Below are 19,174 nucleotides of genomic sequence, written 5' to 3'. Positions count from 1 at the left end.
GAGACTTTGTGACATCACAGATAAGTCCTCATATGTTTTACTGCCTCATCATGCTCCCCCACCCCCAAGTCACTTCACATCAATGTCCTTATCTACATGATGAGGAGGCTGGATTAGATCTCGGGGCTCTCTGACTTGGATAGTCATCAGGATCAGTGTGGTGGTGTTCTCTGGTTGCCTGCCCCAAACTACCCGCTCGGCCTCAAGCCAAGGAGGTACAGTGAGGCACGGAGCTGCCCAGCCAGACTTCTTTTCCCAGGATCTCTGAGCAGGAGTGATGTGTGCCACTTCTACATCCAGGTTTTGTGACGTGGAACTGGCCTCCTCTGTGCTTTTTTTTTTTCTTCCCAACTGCCAGATCCCCAAAATGGACATGGGTGTGACTCATCTTTCATCCCTTAGATGATAATAGTGTTCTAGGAATGTTCTAGGAGTGAGCTGAACACCACAAGGGAAGGAAGGCATGTACCTGAATAACTGTGTGAAGCAGAGATATCTCACCAATCTGGACTGCTTAATTATATGAGAGAGAAATACATATGTATATACATTTTTTACATTTTTATTTATTTAGTTTGGAGAGAGAGAGAGGGAAAGAGAGAGAATCCCAAGCAGGCTCACCACTGTCAGGGCAGAGCCTGACGCAGGGCTCGAACTCACGAACTGTGAGATCATGACCTGAGCTGAAATCAAGAGTCAGATGCTTAACTGACTGACTGAGCCACCCAGGTGCCCCAATATGTATATTTTTAAATTCACCATATTTTGTTCCATTAGCCTAGCCTTACCCTAACAAATTTACTAGCCCTAGGAGCTGTTATCAAATACGAATCCCTGGGCCCTGGTCCAGGAGATTTGGGTTCTATAGATCTGGGATACGACTACAGCATACAGGACTTTTACAAGCATTAGGTTTGCTGATGTGATTTGAAGTTTGAACACCACTAGATTAGATGGCCTAAAATCTTTCCTTCTAGTTATAGAACATTCTAATTCTAGTCCCAGTGAGGGGAAAAAAGGTTGCTGCGTATGTGTTCAGAGCTTTTGCAGACAGCACTGGGGCAAAACAAGTCAGTTTAACTCCGACTGACTCTGAACTTCGTTCGCAGTGTCCCAAACTAGCAAGGCGGCATTGTTGTCTTCAAACTCCCTGGAAGTAAACACACTGCAAGAGGGACTCATGTTTCCAAAAACACGAGAGTGGCTGAGATGTTAGAAGAGGCGTCACACACATGGAATGCATCCTTTTTACTCCAGCAACTAGAGAACTGGCAGACCTTCATGTTTATTAATATGTTAAACTTTTTCAAGATCACATATGATAATTACCACAGGGATGGTTAATAGGTAATAGCAATATTTAATTACCAACTGAGATCTTATAATGTGCCAGGTGCTTGTCTAAAATGTACATATGGTTTCTTTATTTTCAGAGCGACCTCCATGAGGTAGATTATTATTATCCCTGCTTCAATGATGAAGAAACTGAAGCATAAAGACTTCAGGAAATATACAAAGTCACACACATAATAAGTGGTCCCCCAGGAACAAACAAGGATGGTCTGCTTCCATAAATCAGGTTTTTTTTTTTTAGTTTTTATTTATTTTTTTCAATATATGAAATTTATTGTCAAATTGGTTTCCATACAACACCCAGTGCTCATCCCAAAAGGTGCCCTCCTCTATACCCATCACCCACCCTCTCCTCCCTCCCATCCCCTATCAACCCTCAGTTTGTTCTCAGTTTTTAAGAGTCTCTTATGCTTTGGCTCTCTCCCACTCTAACCTCTTTTTTTTTTTTTTCTTCCCCTCCCCCATGGGTTTCTGTTAAGTTTCTCAGGATCCACATAAGAGTGAAAACATATGGTATCTGTCTTTCTCTGTATGGCTTATTTCACTTAGCATCACACTCTCCAGTTCCATCCACGTTGCTACAAACGGCCATATTTCGTTCTTTCTCATTGCCATGTAGTACTCCATTGTGTATATAAACCAAAATTTCTTTATCCATTCATCAGTTGATGGACATTTAGGCTCTTTCCATAATTTGGCTATTGTTGAGAGTGCTGCTATAAACATTGGGGTACAAGTGCCCCTATGCATCAGTACTCCTGTATCCCTTGGGTAAATTCCTAGCAGTGCTATTGCTGGGTCATAGGGTAGGTCTATTTTTAATTTTCTGAGGAACCTCCACACTGCTTTCCAGAGTGGCTGCACCAATTTGCATTCCCACCAACAGTGCAAGAGGGTTCCCGTTTCTCCACATCCTGTCCAGCATCTATAGTCTCCTGATCATAAATCAGGTTTTTAATGTTTATTTATGTATTTTTGAGAAAGAGAGAGAGCACAAGCAGGGATGGGGTAGAGAGAGTGAGACACAGAATCGGAAGCTGGCTCCAGGATCTGAGCTGTCAGCACAGAGCCTGGCGTGGGGCTCAAACTCATGAACCAAGAGATCATGACCTGAGCTGAAGTTGGAAGCTTAACTGACTGAGCCACCCAGGTGCTCCAATAATTAAATGGTATCTGCCATTATTATTTTCATTATGATTAGATCAGGGCACGGTGTTATACAACTGAAGAAAAGCATTTACTATTGCTGAGAAAGGGTTTCTGTCTTCAATATGTGAAGCGTTCTGTCTATTTAATAAGTTAAAGATGAACATACCTGAAGAAAAATAAACCAGGGACACAGAAAATTAACAAAAGAAATAAATAGTCATTAAACATTTGGAGATCTTTTTTCCCCTTTCTTCTAAAGGTAATATAGATAAAAAGCGGTGTGATATCATTGTTTACCTGCCCAATCAACAGAAATAACTTAAAATAATAACATAGTGGTGGCATAGGTACAGGAAAAGGGACAATTCTCGGGCACTCCTCCTGGGAAAACAAATTAGTACATTTGCCATCCTCTGGAGAACAGATAGAACTAAGCCCTATTCTAGTTTTCAGACTCTCTGCACATTTGGTTTCTTTAGTTCACTGATGACAATCCTCCTTCCTCTTATACATCCTTTAGGTAAGAGACTCAACTCAGTTAATTCTGGCCCTTAGGACTTTGAGTTGGGGATCTCCCCAGGCGCCTGAGTGGCCCTGGGGCTTGTCCTACAGATGGTCAAAGAACAGGGCAGAACCCCAGGCATGAAAGCTCCAGGCTATGCTGCTTGGTTCACTTTCCTTGCTCTCCCCAGCTCAGGCTGTTCTGAGAGCTCCATGTTCTTTCCAGGAACATGGGCTGAGCTTTCAGACCCATCCCATTAAACACGCCTTCTGAGAGCTCTCACGGCCTCAGGAAGCAGGGCCTGTCAGAGGAGGAATCAGCAGGGGTAGGAGCATGAGAGCAAGGTTGGGAGGCTGATCTCTTGGGAGATGCCCACACAAAGAGTGACCTACCTTTACTTTTCCCCTTCTGACACTCACCCCCCCCCAGCCATCCCTTCCTCATCCTACATCCGTATTCTCTTCTCTTGCCCAGACTGTGCCTGCAACACACATCTCCTTTTCGCACCCTGTCGTGGCCTTTTGCTTTCTAGTTTCCTTTTAGGCTTTGCCCCACTTGACTTTATGTGTTCTCCGTGTGTCCTGCATTCATACTCACCCATCAGGTGTAGAGTGACAAGGGTTCTGGAATCAAGTCACCCATAAGACTTAGGCCACTATTCAATCTGTCATGGTTCCAGCCCCTGTGAATCTGGGGCTCATGGAGCACGTGGCTCTGAGTTGCCCAGGTGGAAAAGGACAAGAACCGCGTGAATTGATGAACTCACCCTGGGTACACATCGAGCCTTTTTAGTGGGTGCCTCAGCTAGTCTTCTAGCAACCTCCCAGTCTACTAAATTCCCCTTTGTCTTCCTTTAGAAAACACTGGAATTTCTCAACTATATTTATAAAACTCATTGTAATCATTTTAATAAACTACATATTTTTGTGCCTAACTGCCAGACAATACAGTCATGGTTGTGAACATCGCTCAGTGTGTGGCAAATTATATTGATGTAAATTTGTTTTTATCACACTTCAACAATCTGTCCATAATTTTTTTTTTGTAGTTTTATTTCTCATGTCAGGCAGTCACCTGTCCATAAACTATGAAAGTTTAAAGGCATGTCTATGTAGGCCCAGACTGGTTGAATAGGCATTTGGACCTTGGGGAGAGAAATGTAGTGAGATTACAGTGACGTGGTCCATTACGGGGGCAGAGTAATTAGAGCAGTTAATGAGCAGAAGATATTTATAGGCAAGCAATTGAGAAATTTCCATATGTAAGGCTGTCCATACCAGCTGTTGTGGGGGAAAAAGCATAAATAAATGTACCCTTACTGCACAAGGTATTGAATACAGGACAGTAGAATAATATCTTAAGAGGGAGACATATCTCTTTTGTCTAGGGTGATTAGTGCAGGGACCTGTAAAAGAACTAAAATTTTGAACTTGATGGATGATCCATTCAAATAGCTAAGATTTGGATAGGAGAAAAAAAAAGTACTAGGAATGGGAAGTAACACATAAGTACAAGTAGGTGGAAAGATTGTTATAGACAGAGGAGTATTAGAATAAATAATTTGTATGTTTTTTACCTATAAGATTGTGGTTGCTGAATAATGGTTCCCAAAGATGTCCAGGTCCTAATCCCTAGAACTGGTGAGTGTTACTTTATATAGCAAAAGAGACTTTGCAGATGTGATTAAGTTAAGGATCTTGAGATGTGGATTATCTGGGTTGCTCCTGAGTACAGTTGTAAGTGCCCCTGTAAGAGGAGCCTGCGGAGATTTGACTACATCAGATGAAGGCAATTTGACTGAAGCAGGACAATTGCAGAGCACTTACATGAGCTTCCAGTTGGGAAAGTCATCTAACACAAAGCCTATTTTATAAGAAAATGTTGAATATCTCATGAAATTTATTGAATACTGTACTGAAAGTGAAAACAGAATGCTTGGATGGGTACAGAATGCCCAGCATCACGAGAGTATATGGCATATCGCTAGGCAGCCCAGGAAAAGGTCCAAATTCAAAATTCAAAGTAGTTTCTACTGAATATGTATTGCTTTCACATCATCACAAAGTCAAAAAAATCATGAAGCCAAACCATCACAAGTAAAGACACAAAATAGATGAATAGTTGTCTAGGACTGGCGGGAGAATGGGGAGTGATGGAGGTGCACACGAGGGATCTTTGAGGGTGATGGGAATGTCCTGAGAGTGGATTATGAGACAATGGCACACCTCTAAGTTTACTAAAAATCACAGAATCGTGCATTTTAAAGGAGTGACTTTTATGTTATGTGAACTATACTTCAATAAAACTGCTAAGGAAAAACCCAAGGAATTTATTGTTGACACATTTTCCTGATCTCCTTCATCCATCCTAACAGCAAGTCCTGTGATTTTTATGTCCTAAATAACTTAAATCTATCATTTACCTCCATTTTGTTCTGCCCAATATTTTTTAGATTTTCTTTACTTATTTTGAGAGAGAGAGCATGTGTGCATGCAGAGGAGGGATAGAGAGAGAGGGAGAGAGAGAATCCCAAGCAGGCTCTGTGCTGACAACAGGGCTTGATCTCACGACTATGAGATCATGACCTGAGCCAATATCGAGAGTTGGGTGCTTAACCGACTGAGCCACACAGGTGCCCCTGTTCTGCCCAGTTTTTGTTTAAGATATTCCCAATAATTGCCTATCTGATTTCTTCTGGCACACCCTTGTGCCTGCCTAGCCATTCTCTAGTGTGCAAACACAATTTTCTGCTAAAAATATAAATCTGTTCATGTCTACTTAAGTTGGGATTCTTTTCAGATGACATCTGGCCATTTACAAACACTCTACTTATTTTCTGTTGGGTGGCTGCTTTTTTTCTTTTAAACAAATAAGAAGTAATTTTCTTTATATATTACAGACATGGCAGGATAATTTATTAAGACACTTATTTGTTTACCTTTTTTTTTTTTTTTTGGTCCTTCTCTATGAGACAAAACCAATATAATCACTTTTCTCTTTTCCATTACCAAAAAAGGCAAGTTTTTGTAAATAAACCTTGTGGGTTATTAACATCTTTTGTATTTCAGGCCAGGTAACAGCAGTGAATAGTAATGAAGAGTGTGCTAGTCTCCCAGAGATTAATTTGAGTGTTAGGCCCCCTGAAGAAAGTATGGCCAAGAGTGAAAGAAGAGAGTACATTTCCTTGAAAGTGGATAGAAAGGAGAATTATCTTTGGGGATGGTGTATTTCCTGCAACTGGAAGAAAGTAGTGACCCAGTATTCATACAGCCCCCATATGAGGAGATGTGAGTTGGCTGGATTCTAAGTTCAGAGGTGGCGTGTGGATTTTTTTTTTCTTGTGCACTCTCAGGAGGATTCTTATTATATAAATGAACCAAACATAGCCACTGTATATAGGCCCTATGTTTACTTCTTTATAGCAAGTGGGATTCATAGGCTTAAAAGGTCACCAGTGTCAAATTCAAATTTTTACCCATCTGGTTGTCTTAAATGTCACCTTGGTAAGCATATTTTTTGCCTTTTAGAGCATGTATGCTTTGCATACCAATAAAACTACACCCAACATCTGCAAGCCACAGGGTAAAATAAGCCCTCTAGCTATAAAACAACAGCAGCAACAACAACAACAACAACGCACAAGCTGCTGCTGCCCTTTGGAGCTCAAAGACTCCCCTTCATTCTGCAGAGCGCCATCTTTTAGACACATAAGCCCCCTTCTTAATTCCCTCTCCCCTGGGAGTTTTCTTGGCGCCCCCCCCCCCCCAACCCGCCCTCCCTGCCCTGGCCTTAAGGATGGTGCCTCACAACCACCACATGGTGATGGTGGTCTCTGGGTGGTCTCCTGCTGCGAGGGACCTCACCCACACACCCACTTGCCAAGCGGCACCCAGATAAAGCTTGTGTGCTACTGCCACACTGTGGTCGTATCTTTTTCTTTCATCAGTCCCCAGATTCCTCAGACTATAGTTCTCATCTTCATGCGGTAATCCTTGTTCCAACACCACAGCCTCTGCCCAAGACTTTGTTTTTTTTCTCCCTGGCGACGGAATTCTAAGGGTGTGGCAAGTGGTAAGCCAATCGCCACTAAGACTTGTTATATTTCTTCACATTTTAACTTTTTATTTTTTTAAATTTTTTAATGTTTTTATTTTTGAGAGAGAGAGAGAGAGAGAGAGAGAGAGAGAGAGAGACAGAGCGTGAGAAGGGGAGGGGCAGAGAGAGAGGGAGACACAGAATCTGAAGCAGACTCCAGGCTCTGAGCTGTCAGCACAGAGCCCCATGCGGGGCCAAACCCACAAACCGGGAGATCATGACACAAGCCAAAGTCGGATGCTTAACCGACTGAACCACCCAGGTGCCCCACATTTTAACTTTTTTAACACAGTTTTATTGAGATGTAATTGACATATGATAAACTGCACATATTTGAGTTGTCTAATTTCGTAAGTTTTGACATAGGTCTATGCCCATTAAATCATATCCAACATTTACCAAATTTCATGCCCTTTAGTTATTCCTTCTTCTCACCTTCCCTACCCCCAATCCCCAAGCAACCACTGATCTGCTTTCTTTTCACTACAGATTAATTTCCATTTTCTAGAGTTTTATAGAAATGGAATCATACACTATGTACTATCTTTTGTTTGGCTTCTTTAACTCAATTTAATTATTTTGAGATTCATCTATGCTGTTGTGTGTATCAATAGCTCATTCCTTTTTCTTGCTGGGTGGCATTTCATTAAATGGATATACTACAATTCATTTATCCATTTACCTAATGGTAGAAATTTGAGTTGGTTCTAGTTTTTGGTGATTGCAAATAAAGCTGCTGTGAACGTTCATGTAAAAGTCTTTGTGTGACCATACATTTCTTTTTCTCTGGAGTAAAACCTACTAAGGGAATGGCTGGGTCAAATGGTGGATGTGTATTTACCTTTCTAAAAACCTACTGAGCTGTTTCCAAATTTGTTTGTATCATTTTATATTGTCACCAGCACTATTAGGAGAAATCCAGTTCACCGACATTCTTACTGACACTTGGTAAAGTCAGTCATTTTCTATTTTTTTTTCAACGTTTTTTTATTTTATTTTTGGGACAGAGAGAGACAGAGCATGAATGGGGGAGGGGCAGAGAGAGAGGGAGACACAGAATCGGAAACAGGCTCCAGGCTCCGAGCCATCAGCCCAGAGCCTGACGTGGGGCTCAAACTCCCGGACCGCAAGATCGTGACCTGGCTGAAGTCGGACGCTTAACCGACTGCGCCACCCAGGCGCCCCAATTTCATTGTAACCATTCTAGTAGGTGTCTGGTGGTATCTCATTGTGGTTTTAAGTAGCATTTCGTTGAACATTAAGGATATTGAACAACTTTTTCATGTGCTTATTTGTTTGCCATCCATATATCTTCTTTTCTGAAGTGCCTGTTAAAACATTTTCCTATTTTTTTATTGGATTATTTGCATTTTCATTGTTGCATATTCTGGATACAACTCCTTTATATATGTGTGTGTGTGTGTGTGTGTGTGTATATAATGCAAATACATATGCATTCATATATATTATAATGCATATATATGTACATTTGTATATATATTATAATGCATATATGTGTGCATTTGTATACAATGCACATATATATGGATTCATATATATTACAATGCATATATATTATAATATACATATATGTGCATTCATATATATTATAATGCATATATGTGCATTCATATATATTATAATGCATATATATATATGCATTGCATCTAGTATGGATGTGTAGTGTTTATCAGTTTTCTCTTCAATACTGCTTTAACAGCATCCCACAAATTTTGCTATGCTATGTGATTCTTTTCAACAGTAGTCAGATCAAAATATTTTCTAATTTCCATTTTGATTTTATGTTTGTCCCATCGATTATTTAGAATTGGTTTGTTTAGTTTCCATATATTTTGAGATTTTTTAGAGGTCTTTCTCTTATTCATTTATAATTTCATTCCAATGTCAGAGAATATATTTTGTTTAACTTGGATCCTTTTGAGGTTATTAAGACTTGTTTCACGGCAGAAAATTTGGTGTATCCTGGTAAGTGTTCTGCAGGAGCTTGAAAAAATATGTATTTGCTTTTGTTGTATGGAATGTTCTATAAATGTAACTGGGGGTAAATTGGTTGTTAATTTGGTTCAAGTCCTCAATATTCTTGCTGATTTCCTGCCTACTTGACCTATCAGCTATTGAGAAATGGATATGGAAGCTCAAACTGTAATATATGGATTTCACTTCTCCTTATAGTTCTTTCTGTATTTGCATCTTGTAATTTGAAGCCCAATTTTTAGGGGCATAAAAATTTAGGATTGTTACGTCCTGTTGATTAATCGAACCTCATATTTGGAAATGACCCTCATTAGCCTTGGTAATATTCTTTGTTTTGAATCTGCTTTATCTGATATTACTATAGCACTCCAGCTTTCTTTTGATGAACACTAGCATGGTATATGTTTCTACATCCTTTATTGTTACCTTCTTTATGTGTCTTCATATAAAGTGTATTTCTTGTAGACAGTATATACTGAATCTTGTTTGTTTTTTAAAATCCCAGTCTATCATTAGCTTTTAATTGGTATGCTAAGACCATTTACATTTAATGAGATTATTGATACAGTTAGTTGGAGTCTAACTCCTGCTATTTGTTCTATTTGTCCCTTCCATTTTTTCCTCCCTTTTTCTCGTTTTGGGGCCTTCACTTGATTTATGAATTTTTTTATGATTCCACTTTTATCTCCTTTGTTGACTTTTTAACTACAGCTCTTTGTTTTAATTCAGTGGTTGCATTAGGATATACAGTATATATCTATAACTTATAGCTTACTTTCAACTGATACTGTACTACTTCACTCAGTATAAAAACCTTATGCTAGTATACTTGGATTCCTCTCAGATTCTATGCTATTTTCATGCATTTTACTTTGGAATATGGTATAAATCCCATTATACATTGCTACTAGTTTTGGTTAGTCTGTTTTATTTTAAATAAATTTAAATTAAAAAAAAAAAAGCAGGGCACCTGGGTGGCTCAGTCGGTTGAGCGTCTGACTTAGGCTCAGGTCATGATCTCATAGTTCGTGAGTTCAAACCCCACGTCGGGCTCTGTGCTAACAGCTCAGAGCCTGGAGCTTGCTTTCGAATTCTGTGTCTCCCTCTGTCTCTGCCCTTCCCCCACTCACACTTTCTCTCTCTCTCTCAAAAATAAATAAACATTAAAAAATAATAACAAAAAAATCATATGTATTTGCCCAGTTAATTAATTACCATTTACAATGTTCTTCATTCCGTTGTGGAGATTCACATTTCCAATTGGTATAATTTTCTCTTTGCCAGTTTACCTTCCCTGTTTGCTGGTGATGACTTTTTGTAAGCTCTGCAATCTAAGAATGCTTTTATTTTGCCTTTGTTTTTTAAAGATATTTTTACCAGGTATAGAATTTCTACCTTGACAACTTTCTTACTTTGAGTACTTTAATATTTTCCTGCTCTCTTCTTACTTACATTATTTCAGAAAAGAAATCTAACATCACCCCTCTCTTTGCTTCTCCAATCCTAGCATGCCATTTTTCTGAGGCTGCTTCTAAGGTTTTCTTTTCATGACTAGGTCAGGGTTGTTTTCTTCCCAATTTGGTTATGATGTGCCTTGGTATGGTTTTCTTCATGTTTTGTGCTTGGAGTTCATTGAGCTTTTTTTGATTTGTGAATTTGTACTTTCCATCAACTTTTGAAAGTGTTTGGCTATTACTGCTTCTAATTTTTTTTCTATCCCCCTGCTTCTCCTTTTCAGAGACTCTAATTACTCATCTGAAGTCACTTGAATTCATTCTACAGCTTGCTGATGCTCTTTTCACTCTTTGTTTTGTTTTCTTGTTTGATGTTTCATTTGGATCATTTCTATAACCTTCAGATTCACTAATCTTTGTTCTGCAATATCTAATCGGCCATTAATCTCATCCAGTGTATTTTTCATCTCACACATTTTAGTTTTTATCTTTAAAAGTTTCAAAGTTTGATTTGTTTTTTTCTATTGTCTATGAATCTACTTAATTTTTTGCACAGAAGAAATCCAGTTATAATAATAATTTAAAAAATTTTTTTAATGTTTATTTATTTTTTGAGAGACAGAGCATGAGGAGGGGAGGGGCAAAAAGTGGGAGACACAGAATCCAAAGCAGACTCCAGGCTCTGAGCTGTCAGCACAGAGCCCAACACAGGGGCTCAAACCTGTGAACCATCAGGTCATGACCTGAGCCGAATTCAAGACTCAGATGCTTAACTAACTGAGCCACCCCTTATAATAACAGTTTTAATGTCTTTATTCTATGCCTTCTTATGGCCAAATGCAATTGAATGATTATTCTCCTCACTATGGTTTTTGTTTATCTGCTTCCTTTTTTAGTAATTTTCTAAAAGTTTTTATTGATTTATTTTGAGAGATAGTGTGTGTGAGTGGGGAAGGGGCAGAGAGAGGGAGAGAGAGAATCCCAAGCAGGCTCTATTCCATCAGCATGGAGCCTGACTCAGGGCTCAATCCCATGAACTGTGAGATCATGACCTGAGCGGAAACCAGGAGTCGGACGCCTAACCTACTGAGTCACCCAGGTGCCCCCAGGCTTAGCTATTTTTGATTGGATGCCAGATGCTGTGAATTTTACCTTGTTGGTTTACCAGGTAAGGATATTTTTGCATTCCTATAAATTTTCTTGAACTATTTTCTGGGATGCACATAAGCTATTCGGAACCACTCGATCCTTTTGATTTGTTAGGCGGGTACAGAGCAGTTGCAGCCCAAGGCTAATTATTGCCCATTACTGAGGCAAGACCTTCCTGAGTACTCTACCTAATATCCCATGCATCTTGACTTTTTCCAGCCTGGTTAGTGGGGTTAGGCACTACCTTCTCTGATCCTTTTAGATAATTCTTTCCCCAGCCTCAGGTGGTTTTCTCCCACACTCATGATAAACAGTACTCTGCTGCATACTTGAGAGGAACCCTGTGCAGATCTCCACACTTCTGTTCAAGGCAGTTCTCTCCTTTCTAGTACTGTGTCCTGTGGACTCAAGTTTCTTGGCCTCCTTGTTTCCTCAGTTCCTCCTCCTCATCTCCTGTAGTTTTCAGGCTCTTCCTGTTTGCCAACCCTTCACTTGTGCCTGAAATCTCTCTCCAGGCAGTAAGCCAGGCAAATTGTAGGACTCACCTTGTTAGTTTCCTGTATCTCAAAGATCAGTGTGTTTGGTTGTCTCATGTTAGTGTCTTGAAACTAATTTTTCCAGCATTTTATCAGTTTTAAAAATTGTTTCAGGTGGGAGGGTAAATCAGGTCCGTGTTACTCCATCTTGACTACAAGATTATATTCATCCTTATGTATACTTTCATTTTAAAACCAAATCTGGGGGTGTCTGGGTGGCTCAGTCAGTTAAGTCTCTGATTCTTGGTTTTAGCTCAGGTCATGATCTCATGGTTCACGAGTTCAAGTCCCATGTTGGACTCTGTGCTGACAGCGTGGAGTTGGTTTGGGATTCTGTCTTTCCCTCTCTCTCTGCTCCTCTCCCTCTCACTCTCTCTGTCTCTCTCTCTAAGTTAATAAATTTAAAAAAATTTTTAAAACCTATATGTTAAAAAAAAAAACACAAAAATTAGGGGTGCCTGGGTCGCTCAGTCAATTAACCATCTGACTTCAGCTCAGGTCATGATCTCACGGCTGGTGAGTTCTAGTCCTGCGTTGGGCTCTGTGCTGACAGCTCAGAGCCTGGAGCCTGCTTCGGTTTCCATTTCCATCTCTCTTTGCCCCTCCAACACTTGTGCTCTGTCTCTATCAAAAATAAATAAACATTAAAAAAAATTAAAATAAAAATAAATAAATAAATAAAACCAAGTCTAGGGGAGCCTGGCTGGCTCAGTCGGTGGATCCTGCAACTCTTAATCTCAGGTTTGTAGGTTTGGGCCCCACGTTGGGTGTGGAGATTGCTTGAAAATAAAATCTTAAAAAAAAAAAAAAACAAGTTTAAAGTGTTTTTGTCTAAACAGGCTCCTTAAAATTTTTGGAGATAAACCACCTCTCCTTGCTTTTCTAGTGAGAAGGTAGATCCATCATGGCAGAGTTGCACTCATAATGAGTTAATGATGCAAAAGCTAAGAAATATAGGAGTTGATAGGAAATAAGAATACTTTGTGAAGGCATAGATGAGCATTTTGCTTTTACTGCCGTAGAATATTGGGAAAGAGAGAAATTCTTTACAGCACAAGAAATTCTTTACCAAATTCTTTGGTAGCTCAAAGGGATGTCAATAGCTTTTGTGTTAAGTTTCAAAAATGTTAGTTGTTTAAAAGGGGAGGAAAAACAACCCTATGTTCCATATTAAGACAATTGATAACAGAAAGAGAAACTATGATGATAACAGAAAGAGAAACTATGAAACTATGATGATCAACACTCATGTACAAAATTGTAACTTTCTGTTTTACTAGGGCAAATGCAGATACTTTGATTTTCCTAACTATGTAGGAAAGGCAGAAGACACCTAAAATTGTAATAGAGGTAAATTGTGCTGCCACCCTTAAGAGCTAGGGTTTTGGTGCAGATACAATGGATTGAGAAAAGAAATTCATACTTTTCTTACACCTGAGTTTGAGAAGCACTTTCACACTGATCACATTTTCAAAGCACTTAAAATTTTTTTTGAACATTTTTAATCTATTTTTGAGAGGCAGAGAGAGAAACAGAGCACTAGCAGGGGATGAGCAAAGAGAGAGATGGAGACACAGAATCTGAAGCAGGCTCCAGGCTCTGAGCTGTCAGCACAGAGCCCAACGTGGGGCTGGAACCCAGTAACCAACCGTGAGATCATGACCTGAGCTGAAGTTGGACACTTAACCAGAGCCACCCAGGCACCCCCAAAGCATTTTTTTTCCCCAAGCTGTTGCTGGTTTTTGAAGTTTATTTTTTTGGTGTCTTCTGCTATTAGAGATCATTGTCATGTTATTTGTTTTGGGGTCAGATTTTCTTTGTACTCATGTATACAGGTATGTAATTCAGTCTATGCATGTGTAATCAAGCTTTTCAATAATTCAATAATTTTCTTTGTGGCTGTGCTCTTGTTTGGTTTAAGAAAGACATCACTAGCTCCAAAATTGTGAAAAATATTCTACTATATATACTTGTATCATTATAATATCCTTAATGTTGTTTTTAAAATATCACTTTGACCTCTAGTCCATCATACATGGAGGAATGTGTGTGTGTGTATGGGTGGGTGGGTGTGAACACTGAAATCTGTTTTTCTTTCTTTCTTTCTTTCTTTCTTTCTTTCTTTCTTTCTTTCTTTCTTTCTTTCTTTCTTTCTTTCTTATAATCTCTACACCCAATGCAGGGCTCAAACCCATAACCCCAAGGTCAAGAGTCACATGCTCCACTGACTGAGCCAGACAGGTTCCCCTATTTTTTCTTGATATAGAACGCACTGTCTCACTGGGCTTTATTTTCCTTTTCCCTGGCAAAATCTATGAAATAGTCTATCCTAATATATTCTATGCTTCTATTTTCCTGTTATTTCTGATCACTGAGAAGGACCAAATTATGAGATCAAGCCATATCAGTGGTGATATCTTAGTCTGTACCTGCTAAACTCACACTGACATTACAGGAAAAAAAAATAGCAGATATCAATGTAACAAATCTCAAAAAAAATTTTTTTATATAGAATCATACAATAAAAAAGCTAATTAAGGCATACATAAATATAAACTTGCAGGAAACTGCAAACAAATATGAAGAGATTTTTGTCATCCCGGAGCTGGCTTGACTCCATTTTTGCAATATAAGATGTCAAAATTACACTATATTTGTGCTCTGAAGATTGATTTTCAATTATTGAGTAACTCTTATTTTGCGTACGTCTATTAAGATCTGGTTTTGGACACATGTTCTTAAATATGAAGTGCCAGTATCTCAAACTGTCACATTTGATATCAGTTAACTTCCACTTTTGCATCAGGAAAAGTCAGTTACTTTCTGTATTCTGTCTCTGTGAGCTCAAATATTCAGGTCTTTACTAGGGCCTGGGCCCTAGTAAATGTCTTGAACAAAAGATGTGCATTTCAGGGAAGTCACTGATCCTCTTAGGACCTACAAAAATCACATTTTTCTCTAGATTTTCTCAACCTGACACCATTCTCAGTTTGGCTAGGGGTGTAAAGGTCAGAAGCATAAATATTGCCTCAAAATGTTTAAGCAGAGTCTAAATTTGAGGTTAGCTAAAACCTAGATTTTTCTTATGGAATTCAACGAAGAGATATTCTGGGATTTACTCATAAAGGTAAGTCTAACTCTAAAGACTGAGTTTTTATCTTTGCTTAACCACTCAAACTAAGGAACTGACTCTTCCTGCTACTGAGCAAAAGTGGAAGTTAACTGATACCAAATGTGTCAGTCTGAGAAATTGGCACTTCATATTTAAGAACATGTCCAAAGCCAGATCTTAAAAATCCATTTCGTAAGTGACATTTCTTAGAACTAACTTATTTTAAATTTGAAAAATAGATAGCTTTAAAGACAACAATAAAAAATCAACCATTCAGAAATAACAGTTTCTTGCGGTTTTGTTTTGGTTCCTCCGCCCCCACCACGTAATCTATATTTCCATTAATTGGGATCATGTTGTAGATATAGTTCAATGCTTTATTTTTCCCCCAGCCGTTTGTAATGGACATTTGCCACTGGTCTCCATCCCTTTCTCGCTTTGTAGGTAACAACCCTTCCTTCGGTCAGCAACTGGAATTCTGCTGGAATTTTAATGGTGTGGTTTTGCCTTTACTTCCCCGAGGAGGACATGTGTTACAGGTTGACCAATCAGAAGACCTCACAATCCTGGATTTACGCACGTGACAGAAACAAGGCCAATCGGTAAAGTTATTTTCTATATTGGATGAAAGTGGGAGAGGATGACACTTCCTTCTGTGACCTTAAATATAGGCTAAAAAGGTAACAATGATTTTCTCTGCCATTACATTGAGAGACCCTGCATGAGAATGAAGTTAGCAGAGAAAACAGTGGTGGAAGAGAGAGAAAATAAGAGTGCAGTGAAAGATTTAATTTCTTCATCCTGCTGTGCCTCTTGGACTTGTTTTCTGTGAGTCAATATAGTTCCTCTGGTGTTTAAGTTAATTTGTTTGGTACTTCTATCACTTGTGACCAGATAATCCTACTACTATAATATTAAATATATTTCATATTTTAAAATTTTCATTGGTTAATTCATTTGTAAATTCTGGAAAACAATCTATTCTATAATATATAATTCTCTGACTACAGAATACTATCTCAAATATTAGCTTTTACTACAGTGGTTATTATTGTTTTTACCATATTTATGAACATATCAGACTCAATTTAACTTTTCCTCAAATTTTTGGATATTTATGTTTTCAAATTTCAAATTTTTGTCTTTATTAAGTAAAGCTTACTGTCCATATTTCTATATAAACTATTGCTGCTTAGAATCTTAGCTATTACAAGTGGAGGGATATTATCAGCTTTTCAAAGCTTTTTATTATATTTGCCAACTTTTTCATTGTGATCACAAATGAGTGATTTCCCACCTTATCTCACTCACCAGCATTGAGTTTATGAGGTATTGTAACTGTTACCAATTTGTAAGATACAATTTTAATTCTTCCTTTTGTGATTGAAGCTATATAACTATTACACAATCATAATCCTTTGATGCCTTATTGTAAGATCTGTTAAAAGTCTTGCATTTTAAAAATGATTTACTTTTAAAATATAACCTAATCATCTCTCTGAAATATGTATTTGTCTCCCTGGGGAGACTTTGACCCATCTTACTCTTTTATTTTATTTTTTTAAATTGTGACCAGGGACTCAAGACCTGCATAATAGAAAAGGCCCGGGATAGACAACCTCTCTCAGGCCCTTCCCTGCCTATACACCTATAAGTTACCCTAACCCTCCCAAGCACATTTAAAAGCGGAGAAGAAAAGTGGGACTCAATCAGATATGTGCACACCCATGTTCAAAGAAGCATTATTCAGTATAGCCAAACAGTGAAAGCAATTCATCTCACTTTTTTCCCAAAAACATTTACTGAAAAGGCCTAAAACTTCCCCCACTATTTTGGGATGTTTTCTATGTCATAAATTACATTTTTATGTATACAAAGGCCGTGCTTCTCAAACTTTAGTGGGCTAAGACTCACCTTGTGAACTTGTTTATAGTGCAGATATATGGGCCCATTCACAGAGGTTCTGATTAATGAGGTTTGAGGAAAACCCAGGGAATCTGCAATCCACAGGGCGTCCAGGTGGTTCTGCTGTGTGAGGTTGCCAGGCAAAAACTTAAGAAGCATTGCATGAGCATGTTTCAATCCGTCTGTTCTCTGTTCTCTGTTTCTGTCTCTGTCTGTCTGTCTTGCCCATTTACTGCAAATTCCCATTCCTACCCTGTGCCCCAAGCAACCACTAATCTGCTTTCTGTTCTGTCTCAGTACTAACTTTTGAACAAGTAGAAGAATGAATGTGAGTTGCTTTATTAGATATTAAAATATTTTATAAAATTAGAATAAGTAAAAGCATATCACTGGCAAGTGAATAGATAAAACCATCATCAAAACACAACAGATAGTTCAGAAATAGAATTGTTTAATATATAAGCTAACTTTTAAATTAGTGATGAGGGACCCCAAATCATTGGTACCGGGATTATGGAAAAATCATGTAAAAACAAAACCCACCTCTCACTATACTTCAAAATAAATTCCAGATGGGTAAAAGACTTAACATTTTACAAAAATCCATAAAAGTAATACATTAGAATAGAAGCAAAAATGCATATACTTTGGGGTCAGAAAGGATTTTGACAAGTATGAAACTACAATCTGAATTCATAAATAAAAAAATTAAGAAGTTTAGGGTACAAAAGTCAAGGAGGTATCCTGGGCAGGCCCTGAGGCATGTCCTCAGCAGGAGCCTGAACTCTGCTCTCCATGCACCTGCTGTTCTGTTTTCTGCAGCCCAAGATGCTGCAGACACTCCAGGTTCTCATTTATGGGAATGTGTGCTGAGCTCCCTGCACTTTCACAATGGTCTCACTCTCCTGAAGAGACTCCCCAGGGGAGTCTGATAAGAGTGTAGAAGCAGGGATGGGAGGAAGGGTTCATGCTTATGGCCACACCAAGACTGCCCAGTCTCACGTCACCACTGCAGGCCAGTTTTTCTTTCCAGTCCCATTCTCTGCTCTCCTGCCTTCAATCCTCCTGTTCTCTCTACTTTCTCATATGTGTCCCCCACATCTGCCTTTAAAAAAAAAATGTTTATTTATTTTTGAGAGAGAGAGCAAGTAGGAGGGGCAGAGAGAGAGAGACAGAGGATCTGAAGCGGGCTCTGCACTGACAGCAAAGAGCCAGATGACGGGTTTGAACTCACAAACCTTGAGATCATGACCTGAGCTGAAGTAAGATGCTTAACCAACTGAGCCACTCAGGCACCCCCAACATCTGCCTGTCTCTAACTCCTCCATTCTCTGACTTTTTCTACTCACATATACAAAGGTTAGATCCAACCTGTTTCCATCTCCACGTAGCTCAGAGTCTCTGGGTTATGAGTATTGGAGAATCACTCAGGTTGCCTTAAGGGAAGACTTCTCTTATGCCAAGGCCACAGTGGAGTAAGAAAACCCAGGAAACTCTCCTGCAGCGGCTCAGCTAGGCTTCATGGCACATGGGCTAGCACGTGGGCCAATTTCTTACAGCACTCCAGTGGTTCAAACACAATTCTAGTCCTCCCCACTTATTTTTTTTTTTAGTAGGCTCCACACCCATCACAGAGCCCAATGTGGGGCTTGAACTCACGACCCTGAGATGAAGACCTGAGAACCAGAGTCAGACGCTCAACTGACGGAGCCACTCAGGCGCCCCTGGTTCTTGCCAATTTTGTGATCTCTGTGTTTCTGTTAGTTTCTTCTGACAGAGTTACAAAGACAGCCTAGAGAAGGAAGCACAGGTTAGCCTCAGGAAGGGAAACTAGACTGATAAGGGCCACAGAATAGCAGTGAAGAACTGAATTGTAGATGTCAGACAGACTTGTGACCTCAGCATGAACCAGGGTTTTGCCAGG

At 39.1% G+C, this 19,174-nt stretch overlaps 1 protein-coding gene across 5 annotated transcripts in view; it reads left to right on the top strand.

Annotated features, from left to right (window-relative positions):
* The first annotated feature begins 59 nt into the window (after window positions 1–59).
* The window catches only part of RNASE9 (ribonuclease A family member 9 (inactive)), a 67,548-nt gene continuing 48,433 nt past the window's right edge, over window positions 60–19,174 (top strand). For 2 of the 5 annotated variants that reach the window (XM_040476517.1, XM_040476515.1), the window contains exons 1-2: window positions 71–215; window positions 15,790–15,947. The gene's annotated coding sequence lies outside the window, so the exon portion shown is untranslated. Of the gene's footprint in view, window positions 216–15,480; window positions 15,538–15,789; window positions 15,948–19,174 lie in introns of those variants that run through there. The other 3 variants (XR_005790705.1, XM_040476519.1, XM_040476518.1) reach the window with 3 other exon arrangements.

This window comes from Herpailurus yagouaroundi, unplaced genomic scaffold (genome assembly GCF_014898765.1).
Source record: "Herpailurus yagouaroundi ecotype Mexico unplaced genomic scaffold, PumYag 141, whole genome shotgun sequence".
Taxonomy (NCBI): domain Eukaryota; kingdom Metazoa; phylum Chordata; class Mammalia; order Carnivora; family Felidae; genus Herpailurus; species Herpailurus yagouaroundi.
This window is presented reverse-complemented; position numbering and strand designations above follow the sequence as displayed.